This window comes from Balaenoptera ricei, chromosome 2 (genome assembly GCF_028023285.1).
Source record: "Balaenoptera ricei isolate mBalRic1 chromosome 2, mBalRic1.hap2, whole genome shotgun sequence".
Classification (NCBI taxonomy): domain Eukaryota; kingdom Metazoa; phylum Chordata; class Mammalia; order Artiodactyla; family Balaenopteridae; genus Balaenoptera; species Balaenoptera ricei.
In genome coordinates, this window is record NC_082640.1 from 102,888,446 (window position 1) to 102,905,839 (window position 17,394).

Consider the following 17,394-nt stretch of genomic DNA (forward strand, 5'->3'; position numbering starts at 1 on the left):
TTAGCAGTTGCCTTATGTATTGAGGTGCTCCTATGTTGGGTGCATATATATTTATAATTGTTATATCTTCTTCTTGGATTGATCCCTTGATCATTATGGAGTGTCCTTCCTTGTCTCTTGTAACAGTCTTTATTTTAAAGTCTATTTTATCTGATATGAGTATAGCTACTCCAGCTTTCTTTTGATTTCCATTTGCATGGAATATCTTTTTCCATCCCCTCACTTCCAGTCTGTATGTGTCCCTAGGTCTGAAGTGGGTCTCTTGTTGACAGCATATATATGGGTCTTGTTTTTGTATCCATTCAACAAGCTTGTGTCTTTTGTTTGGAGCATTTAATCCATTCACGTTTAAGGTAATTATCGATATGTATGTTCCTACGACCATTTTCTTAATTGTTTTGGGTTTGTTTTTGTAGGTCCTTTTCTTCTCTTGTGTTTCCCACTTAGAGAAGTTCCTTTAGCATTTGTTGTAGAGCTGGTTTGGTGGTGCTGAATTCTCTTAGCTTTTGCTTGTATGTAAACCTTTTGATTTCTCCATCGAATCTGAATGAGATCCTTGCCGGGTAGAGTAATCTTGGTTGTAGGTTCTTCCCTTTCATCACTTTAAGTATATCATGCCACTCCCTTCTGGCTTGTAGAGTTTCTGCTGAGAAATCAGCTGTTAACCTTATGGGAGTTCCCTTGTATGTTATTTGTCATTTTTCCCTTGCTGCTTTCCATAATTTTTCTTTGTCTTTAATTTTTGCCAATTTGATTACTATGCGTCTCGACGTGTTTCTCCTTGGGTTTATCCTGTATGGGACTTGCTGAGCTTCCTGGACTTGGGTGGCTATTTCCTTTCCCATGTTAGGGAAGTTTTCGACTATAATCTCTTCAAATATTTTCTCTGGTCCTTTCTCTCTCTCTTCTCCTTCTGGGACCCCTATAATGCGAATGTTGTTGCATTTAACGTTGTCCCAGAGGTCTCTTAGGCTGTCTTCATTTCTTTTCATTCTTTTTTCTTTATTCTGTTCCGCAGTAGTGAATTCCACCATTCTGTCTTCTAGGTCACTTATCCGTTCTTCTGCCTCAGTTATTCTGCTATTGATTCCTTCTAGTGTAGTTTTCATTTCAGTTACAATGTGTTAATTTCTGCTGTACAGCAAATTGATTCAGTTATACATATGTATACATTCTTTTTTATTTTCTTTTCCATTATGGTTTATCGTAGGATACTCAGTATAGTTCTCTGTGCTGTACAGTAGGACCTTGTTGTTTATCCGTTCCGTATATAATACCTTACGTCTGCTAACCCCAACCTCCCACTACATCCCTCCCCCAGCCCCCTCCCCGTTGGCAACCACAAGTCTGTTCTCTATGTCTGTGAGTCTCTTTCTGTTTCGAATATAGGTTCATTTGTGTCATATTTTAGATTCCACATATAAGTGATATCATACAGTATCTGCCTTTCTCTGACTTCACTTAGTATGATAATCTCTAGCTGCCTCATGTTGCTGCAAATAGCGTTATTTCATTTTGGCTGAGTAGTATTCCATTGTATATATGTACCACATCTTCTTTATCCATTCATCTGTCGATGGACATTTAGGTTGTTTCGTGTCTTGGCTGTTGTGAATAGTGGTGCTGTGACCATGGGAGTGCGTGTATCTTTTTGGATTAAAGTCTTGTCTGGGAATATGCCCAGGAGAGGGATTGCTGGATCATATGGTAATTCTATTTTTAGTTTTCTAAGGAACCACCATACTGTTTTCCACAGTGGCTGTACCAACTTACATTCCCACCAACAGTGTAGAAGTGTTCCCTTTTCTCAGCATCCTGTCCAGCATTTGTTATTTGTAGAGTTTTTAATGATGGCCATTCTGACCGGTGTGAGGTGGTACCTCATGTAGTTTTGATTTGCATTTCTCTAATAATTAGTGATGTTGAGAATCTTTTCATGTGCCTCCTGGCCATTTGTATTTCTTCTTTGGAGAAATGTCTATTTAGGTGTTCTGCCCATTTTTCAATTGGGTTGTTTGTTTATTGTTGTTGAGTTGTATGAGCTGTTTGTATATTTTGGAAATTAAGCCTTTGTCAGTTGCATCATTTGGAAATATTTTCTCCTGTTCCGTAGGTTGTCTTTTTGTTTTTTTATGGTTACCTTTGTTGTGCAGAAGCTTATAAATTTGATTAGGTCCCATTTGTTTATTTTTGTTTTTATTTCTGTGGCCTTGGGAGACGGACCTAAGAAAACACTGGTACAATTTATGTCAGAGAATTTTTGCCTATGCTCTCTTTTAGGAGTTTTATGGTGTCATGTCTTATGTTTAAGTCTTTAAGTCATTTTGAGTTTATTTTTGTGTTTGGTGAGAGGGTGTGTTCTAACTTCATCAGATTTACATGCGGCTGTCCAATTTTACCAACAGCACTTGCTGAAGAGACTGTCTTTTTCCCGTTTTATATTCTTGCCTCCTTTGTCAAAGATTAATTGACTGTAGGTGTTTGGATTTATTTCTGGGCTCTCTATTCTGTTCCATTGACCCCTAAGTCTGTTTTTGTTCTAATACCATGCTGTTTTGATTACTGTAGCTTTGTAGTGTTGTCTGAAGTCTAGGAGGGTTATGACTCCTGCTTTGTTCTTTTTCTTCAAGATTGCTTTTGGCAATTCAAGATTGCTTTGGCAATTCTGGGTCTTTTATGGTTCCATATAAATTTTAGGATTTGTTCTAGTTCTGTGAAAAATGTCATGGGTAATTTGACAGGGATCACATTAAATCTGCATGGGTAGTATGTCCATTTTAACAATATTTGTTCTTCCAATCCAAGAGCATTGTATATCTTTCCATTTCTTTGAATCATCTTCAATTTCCTTTATTAATGTTTTATAGTTCTCAGCGTATAAGTCTTTCACCTCCTTGGTCCAGTTTATTCCTAAGTATTTTATTTTGGGGGACACGATTTTGAAAGGTATTTTTTTTTACATTCCCTTTCTGATATTTCATTGCTATTGTAAAGAAATGCAATTGATTTTTATAGGAACATTGTTTTTAATTTTATGCTGTCATGCCTAATATTGCAATGAATATTCTTGGCTATAAATCTTAGTATATCTAGCTTTTTTCTTAGAATAGCTGTCTGAGCATGAATTACTGCATCAAAAGTTATGAATATTTTTCAAGTTTATATATACTCTTTTTTATATAAATTTATTTATTTTTGGTTGCATTAGGTCTTGGTTGTGGCACACAGGCTTTTTCTCTAGTTGCAGCGAGCAGGGGCTACTTTTCGTTGCAGTGCAAGGGCTTCTCATTGTGGTGGCTTCTCTTGTTGTGGAGCACGGGCTCTAGGCACGTGGGCTTCAGTAGTTGTGGTGCACAAGCTCAGTAGTTGTGGCTTGTGGGCTCTAGAGTGCAGGCTCAGTTGTTGTGGCACACAGGCTTAGGTGCTCTGTAGCATGTGGGATCTTCCCAGACCAGGGCTCGAACCCGTGACCCCTGCATTGGCAGGCGGATTCTTAACCACTGCGCCACCAGGGAAGTCCCTATATATACTCTTGACAAATGTACGTGTGTGTGTGTGTGTGTGTGTGTGTGTGTGTGTGTGTGTGTGTGTATATATGCTGTATATATTAAATATATATATAGATATATATACACACACACAAAGGAGTGTATGTGTGTGTATATATATTCCTATTCAGAAAAGTTATTTCAAATTAGACTCCCATTAGGGAGTCTAATATAAGGATTATTATTTCATTAAACCATTGATAAAACTAAGTATTACTATTAAAAACAAATAAATATGATAGGAAAAAGTTTCTTTTCTTTTTTTTTTAAACTAGTGAAGCTGAACTCATAAACTATATAGCCAACATCTATATTTCTTTTTGAATTGTAATATGAACTTGGACCAATTTTCATTTGGAGTATTAGTCTTTATCTTGCAGATATTTAAATATTTTATTCAATAATGGCTGTCAGTACTTTGTCATAGTTATTTAAGTTTTTTTTCCAGTTTGAGGTTTGCCTTTTTAATTTTTATGACAGTTTTTGACGTGCAGAAATATGTAACATTTGTGGTCAAATCTAGCATTTTTTTCCTCCATAAAATATGTCTTTTATCTCTCTTATGCCTAGAAAATCCTTGTTTATCCTAAGATTTAGAAAATATTCACCTGTATTTTCTTTTTTTAAATAGATTTTTAAAAATATTTAACTCTTTAATCCACTTGGAAGTAAAATCTGTTTTGAAAGTATTCTTTTTTTGGTTTTTTATTTTTTAACCCTATTTATGGAATAATCCTATATATTCTTTTCCATTTTGGTTTATCCCAGGAGATTGGTTATAGTTCCCTGTGCTATACAGTAGGACCTTGTTGTTTATCCATTCTAAATGTAATAGTTTGCATCTACCAATCCCAGACTCCCAGTCCATCCCTCTCCCTCCCCCCCACCGCCCCCTTGGCAACCACAAGTCTGATCTCTATGTCTATGAGTCTGTTTCTGTTTTGTAGATAAGTTCATTTGTGCCATATTTTAGACTCCACATATAAGTCATATCATATGGTATTTGTCTTTCTCTTTCTGACATACTTCACTTAGTATAATAATGTCTAGTTGCATCCACGTTGCTGCAAATGACATTATTTCATTCTTTTTATGGCTGAGTAGTATTCCATTATATATATGTACCATATCTTCTTTATTCATTCATCTGTCAATGGACATTTAGGTTGTTTCCATGTTTTGGCTATTGTGAATAGTGGTGCTATTAACATAGGGGTGCATGTATCTTTTTGAATTATAATTTTGTCCAGGAATATGCCCAGGAGTAGGATTGCTGGATCATATGGTAATTCTACTTTTAGTTTTCTGAGTAACCACCATACTGTTTTCCATAGTGGCTGTACCAACTTACGTTCCCACCAACAGTATAGGAGGGTTCCCTTTTCTCCATACCCTCTCCAGCGTTTGTTATTTGTAGACTTTTTAATGATGGCCATTCTGACTGGTGTGAGGTGATACCTCATTGTAGTTTTAATTTGCATTTCTCTAATAATTAGTGATGTTGAGCATCTTTTCATGTGCCTGTTGGCCATCTGTATGTTTTCTTTGGAGAAATGTCGTTAAGGTCTTCTGCCCATCTTTCAATTGGGTTGGGTGTTTTTTTGTTGTTGAGTTGTATGAGCTGTTTGTGTATTTTGGAGATTAAGCCCCTGTCAGTCACATCATTTGCAAATGTTTTCTCCCATTCCTAGGTTGTCTTTTCGTTTTCATTTTTGTTTTAATGATTTCCTTTGTCGTGCAAAAGCTTGTAAGTTTGATTAGGTCCCATTTGTTTATTTTTGTTTTTATTTCTATTGCCTTGGGAAACTGACCTAAGAAAACATTGGTACAATTTATGTCAGAAAATGTTTTGCCTGTATTCTCTTCTAGGAGTTTTATGGTGTCATGTCTTATGTTTAAATCTATAGTTTATTTTTGTGCATGCTGTGAGGTTGTGTTCTAACTTCATCAAATTTACATGCAGCTGTCCAACTTTCCCAGCAACACTTGCTGAAGAGACTTTTTCCCGTTTTATATTCTTGCCTCCTTTTTTGAAGATTAATTGACTGTAGGTGTGTGGGTTTATTTCTGGGCTCTCTATTCTGTTCCATTGATCCGTATGTCTATTTTTGTACCAATACCACACTGTTTTGTTTATTGTAGCTTTGTAGTATTGTCTAAAGTCTGGGAGAGTTATGCCTCCTGCTTTGTTCCCACCCCCCCAGGATTGCTTTGACAATATGGTTTATATGGTTCCATATAAATTTTTTGATTATTTGTTCTAGTTTTGTGAAAAATGTCATGGATAATTTGATAAGGATTGCATTAAATCTGTAGATTCCTTTGGGTAGCATAGCCATTTTAACAATATTAATTCTTCCAATCCAAGAGCATGGTATATCTTTCCATTTCTTTGAATCCTCTTTAATTTCCTTTATTAATGTTTTATAGTTCTCAGCGTATAAGTCTTTCACCTCCTTGGTCAGGTTTATTCTCCTAGGTATTGTGTGTGTGTGTGTGTGTGTGTGTGTGTGTGTGTGTGTGTGTGTGTGTTTGTGATTTTAAAAGGTATTGTTTTTTTGCATTCCCTTTTTGATATTTCATTGTTAGTGTAAAGAAATGCAACCAATTTCTGAATGTTAATCTTGTATCCTGCTACTTGACTAAATTCATTTATTAGATCTAGTAGTTTTTGGGTGGAGTCCTTAGGGTTTTCTATATACAGTATCATGTCATCTGCATATAGTGACAATTTCACCTCTTCCCTTCCAATTTGGATACCTTTTATTTCTTTTTCTTGTCTAACTGTTGTGGCTAGGACTTCCAATACTATGTCAAATAGAAGTGGTGAGGGTGGGCATCCTTGTCTTGTTTCAGATTTTAGCGGGAAGACTTTCGGCTTTTCACCATTGAGTATTATATTGGCTGTGGGTTTGTCATAAATGGCTTTTATTATGTGAGATGTGTTCCCTCTTTACCCACTTTGGTGAGAGTTTTTAATCATGAATGGATGTGGAGTTTTGTCAAATGCTTTTTCTGCATCTATTGAGATGATCATGTGGTTTTTGACTTTTATTTATGTGGTGTATCACATTGATAGATTTGTGTATGTTGAGCCATCCTTGTGAACTTGGGATGAATCCCACTTGGTTGTGGTGTATGACCTTTTTTATGTGTTGTTGGATTTGTTTTGCTAATATTTTGTTGAGAATTTTTGCATCTATATTCATCAAAGATATTGGCATGTAATTTTCTTTTTTGGTGTTATCTTTGTCTGGTTTTGGTATCACGGTGATGGTGGCTTCATAGAATGTCTTTGGGAGTGTTCCCTCCTCTTCAGTCTTTTGGAAGAGTTTGAAAAGAATCTATATAAGTTCTTTGTGTGTTTGGTAGAATTCGCTCATGAAGCCATCTGGTCTTGGACTTTTTTTTTAATATAAATTTATTTATTTATTTATTTATTTATTTATTTATTTTTGGCTGCCTTGGGTCTTCGTTGCTACACACGGGCTTTCTCTAGTTGTGGCGAGTGGGGGCTACTCTTCATCTCAGCGCGTGGGCTTCTCATTGTGGTGGCTTCTCTTGTTGTGGAGCATAAGCTCTAGGCACATGGGCTTCCGTAGTTGTGGCACGCGGGCTCTAGAGCACAGGCCCAGTAGTTGTGGCACACAGGCTTAGTTGCTCTGCGGCATGTGAGATCTTCCTGGACCAGGGCTTGAACCCATGTCCCATGCATTAGCAGGTGGATCCTTAACCACTGCGCCACCAGGGAAGTCCCTGGTCTTGGACTTTTGTTTGTAGGGAGTTTTTTTAAATTACAGATTCGATTTTACTTTTAGTGATCAGTCTATTCAAATCATCTATTTCTTCTTGATTCACTTTTGATGGGCTGTATATTTCTAGATAGTTGTCCATTTCTTCTAGGTTGTCAAATTTGTTGGCATATAATTGTGCATGGTATTCTCTTATGGTGTTTTGTATTTCTTTTTTTTTTTTTCACACTTAATTTTTTTTTTTTAAATATGGAACGCTTCACGAATTTGCGTGTCATCCTTGCGCAGGGGCCATGCTAATCTTCTCTGTATCGTTCCAATTTTAGTGTATGTGCTGCTGAAGCGAGCACTGGTGTTTTGTATTTCTTCGGTATCAGTTGAGATTTCTCCTTTTTCATTTCTTATTTTGTTTATTTGGGTTCTCTCTCTTTTCTTGGTGAGCCTGGCCAGAGGTTTATCAATTTTGTTTACCCTTTCAAAGAACCAGCTCTTGGTTTATTGGCTTTTTCTATTGTTTTTTAAATCTCAATTTTATTTATTTCTTCCCTGATTTTTATTATTTCCTTCCTTCTGCTGACTTTAGGTTTTGTTTGTTCTTCTTTTTCTAATTCTTTTAGGTGGTAGTTTAGGTTGTTTATTTGAGATTTTTCTTTTTTTTTGAGGAAGGCCTGTATCACTATGAACTTCCCTCTAAGAACTGCTTTTGCAGTATCCCATAGATTTTGTATAGCTGTGTTTTCATTATCATTTGTCTCAAGGTATTTTTTTAATTTCCTTTTTGATTTCTTTGTTGACCCATTTTTTTTTTAGTAACATGTTGTTCAGTCTCCATGTAGTCATCTTTTTCTCATTTCTTTTCCCATGGTTGATTCCTAGTTTCTTGTCATTGTGGTCAGAGAAGATGCTTGAAATAATTTCTGTACTCTTAAATTCGTTGAGGTTAGTTTTGTGCCTTAGTATGTGGTCAGTCCTAGAGAATGTTCCATGTGCACTTGAAAAGAATGTGTATTCTGTTTTTTGGGGACGTAATGTGCTGAAAATATCAATTAAGTCTAACTGTTCTATTGTATCATTTAGGATCTCTGTTGCCTTATTGATTTTCTTCTAGATGATCTGTCCATTGATGTGAGTGAGGTGTTAAAGTTTCCTACTATTACTGTATTCCCATCAATTTATGTCTGTTAGTATTTGTTTTATGTATTTGGGTGCTCCTATATTACATGCATATATGTTGACAAGTATATAATCCTCTTCTTGTATTGATCTTTTTATCATTACATAGTGCCCTTCTTTATCTTTCTTTATAGCCTTTGTTTTAAAGTCTTTGTTTTCTGATATGAGTATTGCAACTCCTGTTTTTTTTCATTTCTATTTGCATGAAATATCTTTTTCCATTCCCTCACTTTCAATCTGTGTGTGCCCTTTGCCCTAGGGTGGGTCTCTTATAGGCAGCATATTGTAGGCTCTTGTTTTTTTAATCCAGTCTGCCATTTTATGTCTTTTGATTGGAGTATTCAGTCCATTGACATTTAAGGTAATTATTGATACACACATACTTATTGCCGTTTTCCGGTTGATTGTTTCTTCTTCTTTTCTTTTTGTTTTTCTTTTTGTGGTTTGATTATTTCCTTTTATTTTATGGTTGTGTTCTCTTCTTTTTGGTTTTTGTGTATCTGTTGTGTGTTTTTGATTTGCAGTTGCCCTGTTTTTCAAGTATGTTAACCCCTTCCTATATCTGCTTGCTTTAGACTGATAGTCATATGGGCTCAAACACATTTTAAAAAAAAAAAAAAATCTGCATTTTCTTACTCCTTCCCCACATTTTATGATTTTGATGCCCTTTTTTACATCTTCATGTTTCTCCTTTTGATGTTCCTTGTGTTTATCATCGTTTTCACAAATAGGTTTTTTTTTTCCTTTTTGATCTGTATACTGGCTAATTTAAGTGATTTACTTTCCAGTTGTGATTTCCTCCTTCCTATATCTTCCTGCTCCTTTTCTGTTTAGAGAAGACCTTTCAATATTTCTTTTAGGATAGGCTTAGTATTGCTGTATTCTTTTAATTTTTGCTTGTCTGAAAAATTCTTTATTTCTCCTCCTATTTTAAATGATAATCTTGCTGGGTAGAGTATTCTAGGTCACATATTTTTCCCTTTCAAGACTTTGAATATATTTTGCCACTCCCTTCTGGCCTGCAGTGTTTCTGTAGAGAAATCAGCTGATAGCCATATGGGTGTTCCCTTGTAATTAACTCTTTGTTTTTCTCTTGCTGCCTTTAGAATCCTCTCTTTAATTTTTGCCATTTTTATTATAATATGTCTTAGTGTAGGTCTGTTTGGGTTCCTCTTGTTTGGGACCCTCTGTGCTTCCTGTATCTGGATATCTGTTTCCTTCTTTAGATTTGGGAAGTTTTCAGCCATAATTTCTTCAAATACATTTTCAATCCCCTTTTCTCTTTCTTCTCCTTCTGGAATCCCTATTATGCATAGACTGACCCACTTTATATTAGCCCATAGGTCTCTTGTATTGCTTTCATTTTTTTTTTAATTAGGCTTTTTGTCTGCTGTTTTGATTGGGTAGTTTCCATTATTCTATCTTCCAGATCACTTATCCTTTCTTCTGCATTATTCATTCTGCTATTCAGTGCCTTTAGCTCAGCTTTCATCTCAGCAAATTAATTTTCTAATTTTTCTTGGCTCCTCCTTTTAGTTTCTAGTTCCTTTTTACAGTAATCTGCATTTTTGTCGATAGCCTTTCTTAATTTCTTCAGTATTTTCATTGCTTCCTTTTTGAACTCAGTGTCTATTAGACTGAAGAGGTCTGTTTCATTGTTTGTTCCTTCAGGGGAATTCTCTTGGTCTTTTAACTGGGAGTGGTTCCTCTGCTTCTTCATTTTGCTTTTATTTCTCTTACTCTGTGAGTTTAGGAGAAACAATTATCTACTGTAGTCTTGGAGGGCTATTTATATGAGGGAGCATCCCTGAATAGCTTGTAGGGGTTTAATATATTTTTGTGCGAGGGCTGTTTTTGGTTTGGATGCTTGCTATCTCTTTCCTCAGCATGTGCTGGCCATTTCCCCTTGATAGCAGGTGTGCAGGTGTGGGGCCTGCCCACGGAAGCATGCTGCTTTTGATTCCTGTAAACTTCCTCTCCCTTTGTTCTCCTTTCCTTCCTTTCCCTTTCTTCCACCCTCCTTCCAGAGCAGCGTGGAAGGTGGAGAGGAGCAGCTCCAGATGATGACATAGGTTAGACAGCACTGTGCCTTCAGCATATCCCAGCCCGATGTAGTTTAAATTCCACTCATAGCTGGAAAAATAGAGATATGAAAGGCTTTACCCAGCAAATTCCAAATACTTGGTCCAACAGGCCATTCCAGTTTTTCTTGGTCCACTCCCTTAGTACGCAGAGCAGTTACAAGGATGATGTCATCTGAACAAACAGTCCTGGTGATAATATGTCAATGATTTAACTAAGGGAAAACAAAAATGAAAAGAAAAGTTAGATTTCACACTTGAGGAAGACATAGAGTTTTAAAATGGAAGTGAAGCTTGGCCTGACTTAGTTTTTCAATAACTCAAAGAAGATTAAATATTTAAAGTAATCTTTTAATAACTTTTAATAGAATATAATATGTAAAAATACTAGATCACTATGCTGTATACCTGAAACTAATATAATGTTGTAAATCAACTATAATTCAATAAAAATAAATAAATAAGCTAAAAGTTTTTTAAAGTAGATGTTTGCTCAGAGATATTTATCTCAGCATTATTTATTTATTTGAAGTATAGTTGATGTACAATGTTGTGTTAGTTTCTAGTGTACAGCAGAGTGAGTCAGATATATATATATATATATATATATATATATATATATATATATATATATATACACATACATATATATAAATTCTTTTCCAGATTCTTTTCCATTATGGGTTAATACAAGATATCAACTATAGTTCCCTGTGCTGTACTGTAGGTCCTTGTTTATCTATTTTATATATAGTAGTGTGTATCTGTTAATCCCAGGCTCCCAACTTACCCTCCCCCCTGCCCTTTCCCCTTTGGTAACCAGAAGTTTGTTTTCTATCAGCATTATTTTTCATAGCAAGAAACGGGAAGCTATTTCAATGCCCAACAGTAAGGACATGGCAAGCTAAATTGATGCATACTCACCTCAGAATAGTATGCAGCCGTTAAAACTTGTGTTTTCAAATAATTTTTAATGGTGTGAGGAAAAACTAATGGTGAAAAGGCTAGATGCAAAATTGTTTAAATGCTTTGATCCCAATTGTATAAAGAAAAAATTATACCTGCAGAAAATGACTGGATGGAAGTATATCAAAATGTTCACATTAGTCATTGTCCTGTATTAATGTGGTCCTGTACAAGCTGCTTAACTTGTCATAAGCGCAGTTTTCTCTTCTATAAGCTAGGGATAAAAATACCTGCTCCAGCAACAGGGAGGGTGAAAGGATAAAGCCTATATGTGAAATGCCTTATAAACTGTTGTTTGTAAGATTATTATCATTATTATTAGTATTTCATCATAATCTGTTGTTTGGTGGTGTCTACAAGCAGTGGTGGTAGTGGTGGTGGTACTCATTGCTAGGAAATAATTATATATTCTGGACCATTTTTATAAGACTTTTGTGATAATAAATGTTTGATTCTTCTGGCATTTCCATTTCTTGGTATTAAACATGAGGATAAACAAAAGAAACTGCTTTAAAAACATCATTTCCAGATTTAGGACAAATCAGAGTTGAAAGACTAACACTTTCTTTTCAGTCCCTTTCCTAGTGAAATGGTGGGTCAGGTATTATCAATCAAAAATACATTATGTAAAACCATCCAACACATTATAAATTGAAATGTATTTAAACTCATAGCCCTGGATTTAAAAATCAGGAAATAAAACTGTTTCTCTTGCTGAGCTCAAAATTTGTACTTTAGATACTTTTTTCACATCTCTATGGTTTAAAACTTTAGTAATGCTCAAAGGAACAAAATGACCGTTGGAGTTAAATGCTCTTTTAAAAAATGTCCCAGACCACAGCAATGAATTAAACCTCTAAACTCTCTGCACAGATGCCAGTGTATGCACAAATATTTAAAAATCTCATTTAGCATTACACAAGCCATTTCTCTTTCTCATTTCTGGCTTGAGAATTTAAAAAATAATGCTCATAAAACACCCCAGATAGATGTGCCATATTGCTTTTTAGAGTGCTTACTTAATGATTGAATACCAACTAAAAAGTCTTAGATTTGTATATTTGTTATGATTCACAAAACCCATTCCTGTAAACACGCCTGTTGGAGGTTGATAGCCTCCTAAGCTCTGATTTAGGGCAGGTAGTGCTCTCACAGGACTAATAGAAATCCTACGTTCTAATAAACAATTTAATCTATTTGAACCTTTGTTTTCTCATCTGTAAAATGGGGGATAAAAATAGTACCTACCCCATAAGGAACTTAGGATGAAATAAGTTTATTCATATAAAGACTTCAGTACATAACAAGTTCTCAAACGTTAGGTGTATTACTAAAATAATTAATGCCTTTTCCATTATTCCAAGCACAAGTGTGACAGACAAAACCCAGACAGAACGCATGGGTGGATACCCAAGGGAGACGAGGTTTGCAGCTGGAATTTTGGATGTCTATCATTGAGTAATGTGCCTTTTCTAGTTTGTTTGTTTGCTTGTTTTTTAGTTATTCTTAAGCTCGTCTTTGAGAGGATGGTGCTTGGGTATGTTGAGGGACTTTTCATTGTCTTGAAGATTTTTGTTCTCCCCCTGTCACAAATGACAATTTTTTTTTTTAGCATCTTTATTGGAGTATAATTGCTTTACAGTGGTGTGTTAGTTTCTGCTTTATAACAAGGTGAATCAGCTATACATATACATATATCCCCATATCTCCTCCCTCTTGCATCTCTCTCCCACCCTCCCTATCCCACCCCTCTAGGTGGTCACAAAGCACCGAGCTGATCTACCTATGCTATGCAGCTGCTTCCTACTAGCTATCTATTTTACATTTGGTAGTGTATATATGTCCATGCCACTCTCTCACTTCATCCCAGCTTACCCTTCCCCCTCCCCGTGTCCTCAAGTCCATTCTCTACATCTACATCTTTATTCCTGTCCTGCCCCTAGGTTCTTCAGAACCTTTTTTTTTTTTTTAGATTCCACATATATGTGTTAGCATATGGCATTTGTTTTTCTCTTTCTGACTTACTTCACTCTGTATGACAGACTCTAGGTCCATCCACCTCACTACAAATAACTCAATTTTGTTTCCGTTTATGGCTGAGTAATATTCCATTGTATATATGTGCCACATCTTTTTTATCCATTCATCTGTCGTTGGGCACTTAGGTTGCTTCCACGTCCTGGCTATTGTAAAGAGCTGCAGTGAACATTGTGGTACATGACTCTTTTTTTGAATTATGGTTTTCTCTGGGTATATGTCCAGTAGTGGGATTGCTGGGTCGTATGGTAGTTCTATTTTTAGTTTTTTAAGGAACCTCCATACTGTTCTCCATAGTGGCTGTATCATTTTACATTCCCACCAACAGTGCAAGAGGGTTCCCTTTTCTCCACATCCTCTCCAGCATTTATTGTTTGTAGATTTTTTGATGATGGCCATTCTGACCGGTGTGAGGTGATACCCCACTGTGGTTTTGATTTGCATTTCTCTAATGATTAGTGATGTTGAGCATCCTTTCATGTGTTTGTGGGCAATCTGTGTATCTTCTTTGGAGAAATGTCTAGGTCTTCTGCCTATTTTTGGATTGGGTTGTTTGTTTTTTTGATCTTGAGCTGCTTGTATATTTTAGAGATTAATCCTTTGTCAGTTGCTTCATTTGCAAATATTTTCTCCCATTCTGAGGGTTATCTTTTTGTCTTGTTTATGGTTTCCTTTGCTGTGCAAAAGCTTTTAAGTTTCATTAGGTCCCATGACAAATGACAGTTTTTTCTATGAAGTCAAAAAAGAAATTTTCTAACCTAAGCAATGGAAGAAGAAAGACGCTGTCTACATATAGCCTTGCATGAAAGCAGCTCCTTGACCTGGGCTGAGCACAGCAGCCAGGGTCCCAGGAGCCACTTGGATGCAACCGAACCATGGCCCTCAGCGGACAGGGACAAAGCAATGTCAGGTCCCACCACCCCCTCTGTCCAGCTGCTTGGAGTCCAAATGTCTGTCCCTTTTTTCATTGATGACTTGGCTGGAGACTCTTGGGAGCAGTCGCCACTGGAGTTAGCAGCCCTCTCTGAGAACACAGGAAAAGGAGAGTGAGGTGGAGCCGGGGACAAAACCCAGCCCAATGCACAGGATGCTCGTGCAGTGGGCTCGCCGACTCTGAACTGCAGGGGAGTCTTTTTTGCAGTCTTCCTATGGCCTCTTGTTCCTTTGAATTCTTGTTATTGCAGATAACACCACAAAGTCTCTGGAACTTGTAGCTTTGGGAAAGCCTCTGAGGTGTCCAAAAAAAAAAAAAAAATAGTATCACAGTTGATCAGTCTCATGCATGTGGCTGGGTGGGTAGCCCGTTTTGGTGCATCACACCTCAGGATCCACTCAGACTCTTCCTTTCAACGTTGCTGGGTTTGAACCTTATCTCTTCATTCTCACTTTGTTCACATCAGATAGTTTGTGTCCTGGCTGTTCTTAGTTCCCTCACCGCATGTGACACATGCCTGCCTGCCCAGGGGTGTGACTGAAGTATATCTGAGTTTCACAATCCCCCAACGTAGCAATGCATTTGTTTTTCATTTTGGGGGTGTCTTTTTGGCTGCTCCACGCAGCTGGGATCTTAGTTCCCAGACCAGGGACTGAACCTGAGCCCTGGCAGTGAAAGCGCTGAGTCCTAACCACTGGACCGCCAGGCAAGTCCCTCAATCCCCCAGTGTAAAGACTCTCTGGGCAATCAGCTGAGAGTGTCATGTATTAACTCATGTATCTGACAGGTCCTATTTGGGGTCCCAGAAGCTGGGCGCTGTGTGGAACCCCACGGCTATGGGGCTGAGCCTGGTATAAAAGCAAAAGCCTCCGGCCAGGAGGGAGGAGCTCCAGGCTCCCAGTCCTGCATGGCCACTCATGAGTTTGACCAGCAACAAGCCCCTTTTTTGGCTATCTTGGCAAGCCAGCCATTGCTGTTAACATTGACTCTATGGGAAAGTGCCTGTCAGGTTTCAAACCAACACTTGGACCTAACCTTTTTGTGAGGCGTGCTCTGCAGGAAGCCTGGTGACATTGGCTGCTGACATTGGCACCTCTCCCCAGTCGTCCCCCTTCCTCCGTGTCTCCCACAGGCCTCCTGGCACTGCCTCATCCAGGCAACGGGGTATGGAAATCTAACTGCACGTGGGATGGGTGTGATCTGGACTTGACTTCTAGCTTTGCTGTTGAATGGTTTCAGACTTAAGATCTCAGAGTGGCTGTAAAACTTAAATTCCTAAATTCATACGTGTATGTGAAATCCACACGTTCTGCATACGCTCTATAAGTGCTGGAGTTTCACAAAATGTGTGATGCTCTCACTGTAGCTTTTATCAGTATTTCTAAGATTTGTGTGGAATTTCATAAGAGATTATAAACATGGACCTTTCTGCTCCTAAGAATATTTACTAGTCTACTAGGTGCCTGAAAAAGTTTTGAGATTTTTTAAAAATTAAGTTTGAATATGTTTTGAAAAATAGCATCTTCTCTCCCCAGCTTTTCTCCAGGGAGAATGGGGAGAGCTGGCCCCTTGTTGTTAGGGCAGCCCAGGGACCATGCAGGAGGACGGTTTGGAGAGCTCTTTTCCCTCACTTTGGAGGAAATAATTGGGCCATAGTGCCTTATGGAGGCACCCTGAAACTCCCCTTGTGCTCCTCATCTCTGAACAAACTACCAACTGAAGCCCAGGTTTAAACATATCTGGAGACAGCACAAGACCTAGAGTCTGACTGCCTGCATTCCATCTCCACTGAAACACTTACTGTGTGACCTTGGGCACGTTGCTTAGCCTTTCTGGTGCCTCAGTTTTCCCACCTGTAAAGTGGGGATAATGTTAGTATACACCAGGTAGATAGTGTATACTACCCCAGAGTACTGTACTACACCAGGTAAATAGTGAGAACAGTTGACCCTTGAACAACACAGGTTAGGAGTGCCAACCCTCTGAGGAGTCAAAAATCCACATATAGCTTATGGTTAGCCCTCCATACCCACGTTTCCTCTGTTTCCTCAGTACTTCCACATCCACAGATTCAACCACCTGTGGACCATGTAGTACTGTAGTATTTACTACCAAAAAAAAAATCCACATGTAAGTGGACCTGTGCAGTTCAAACCCATGTTGTTCAAGGGTCGACTGGACTTGGTGAATGCTGGGTGCTGTTATCTGATTTTTTTCACATTTACTCTAAATGTAAGGGACATATTTAAATGCTGTGTCTATTCCGGTGCTCTACAAGTTCATAGAAATGTAGAAACTTTAGATTTAAAAAAAAAAAAAATCAAACATTTAGAGTACAGCCTGCTAAGAGTGCTAAACAATTTCAGTTTTATTTACAGAGAAAAAAATGAGTCTAAAGGGTGGCTTAACTTCTTATTCTTAGAAAAATGGCAAAATGGTGTTGGATGGTTGGTAGTTCGTTCTTTCCCTCTAACCCTGGAAATAAAATCATAGGTTCTGGGCTTCAATTTGATCAGTCAAGACATTTTAGAAACAAAAGAAATGGTTTAGGACCAAACAGACTGTAAGCTGCAGGAATGGGGAGTTGCAGAAAGTTGTGCATGTTTCTGCCCTGAGCCTCCTCCCAGGGCAAAGGATCATCTCCCTGGCAGGGCTGGGACAAGGCTCTGTCACCTCAAACAAGCATTCTCTTCCACCGCCCCCCTCCCCCAGTTGCCGTTCACTGTCCCTGCCAAGTGTTCTCTGAAGGTGCTGCGTTTCCACCTGTTGCTTGGTAATTAGTGAAAAGTATTCCAAAATACTCCCTCCTTATGTTCCCCTTGGTTGCAAAGGAAGGAGGGAGTTGTCTTTGCATCCCCCATCCTATTCCATCCATATAGGCCTACATATACCTAAGTGTGTCC

General features: G+C 37.7%; 1 protein-coding gene and 1 non-coding gene across 3 annotated transcripts in view; one reads left to right on the forward strand and one right to left on the reverse strand.

Moving 5' to 3' along the window:
- Nucleotides 1-17,394, forward strand: part of EHD4 (EH domain containing 4) — a 93,064-nt gene that overhangs the window by 14,384 nt on the left and 61,286 nt on the right. The window lies entirely within an intron of this gene.
- Nucleotides 7,544-7,650, reverse strand: LOC132361831 (U6 spliceosomal RNA). The gene has a single exon (XR_009502097.1). It is a non-coding gene; the product is annotated as a U6 spliceosomal RNA (small nuclear RNA).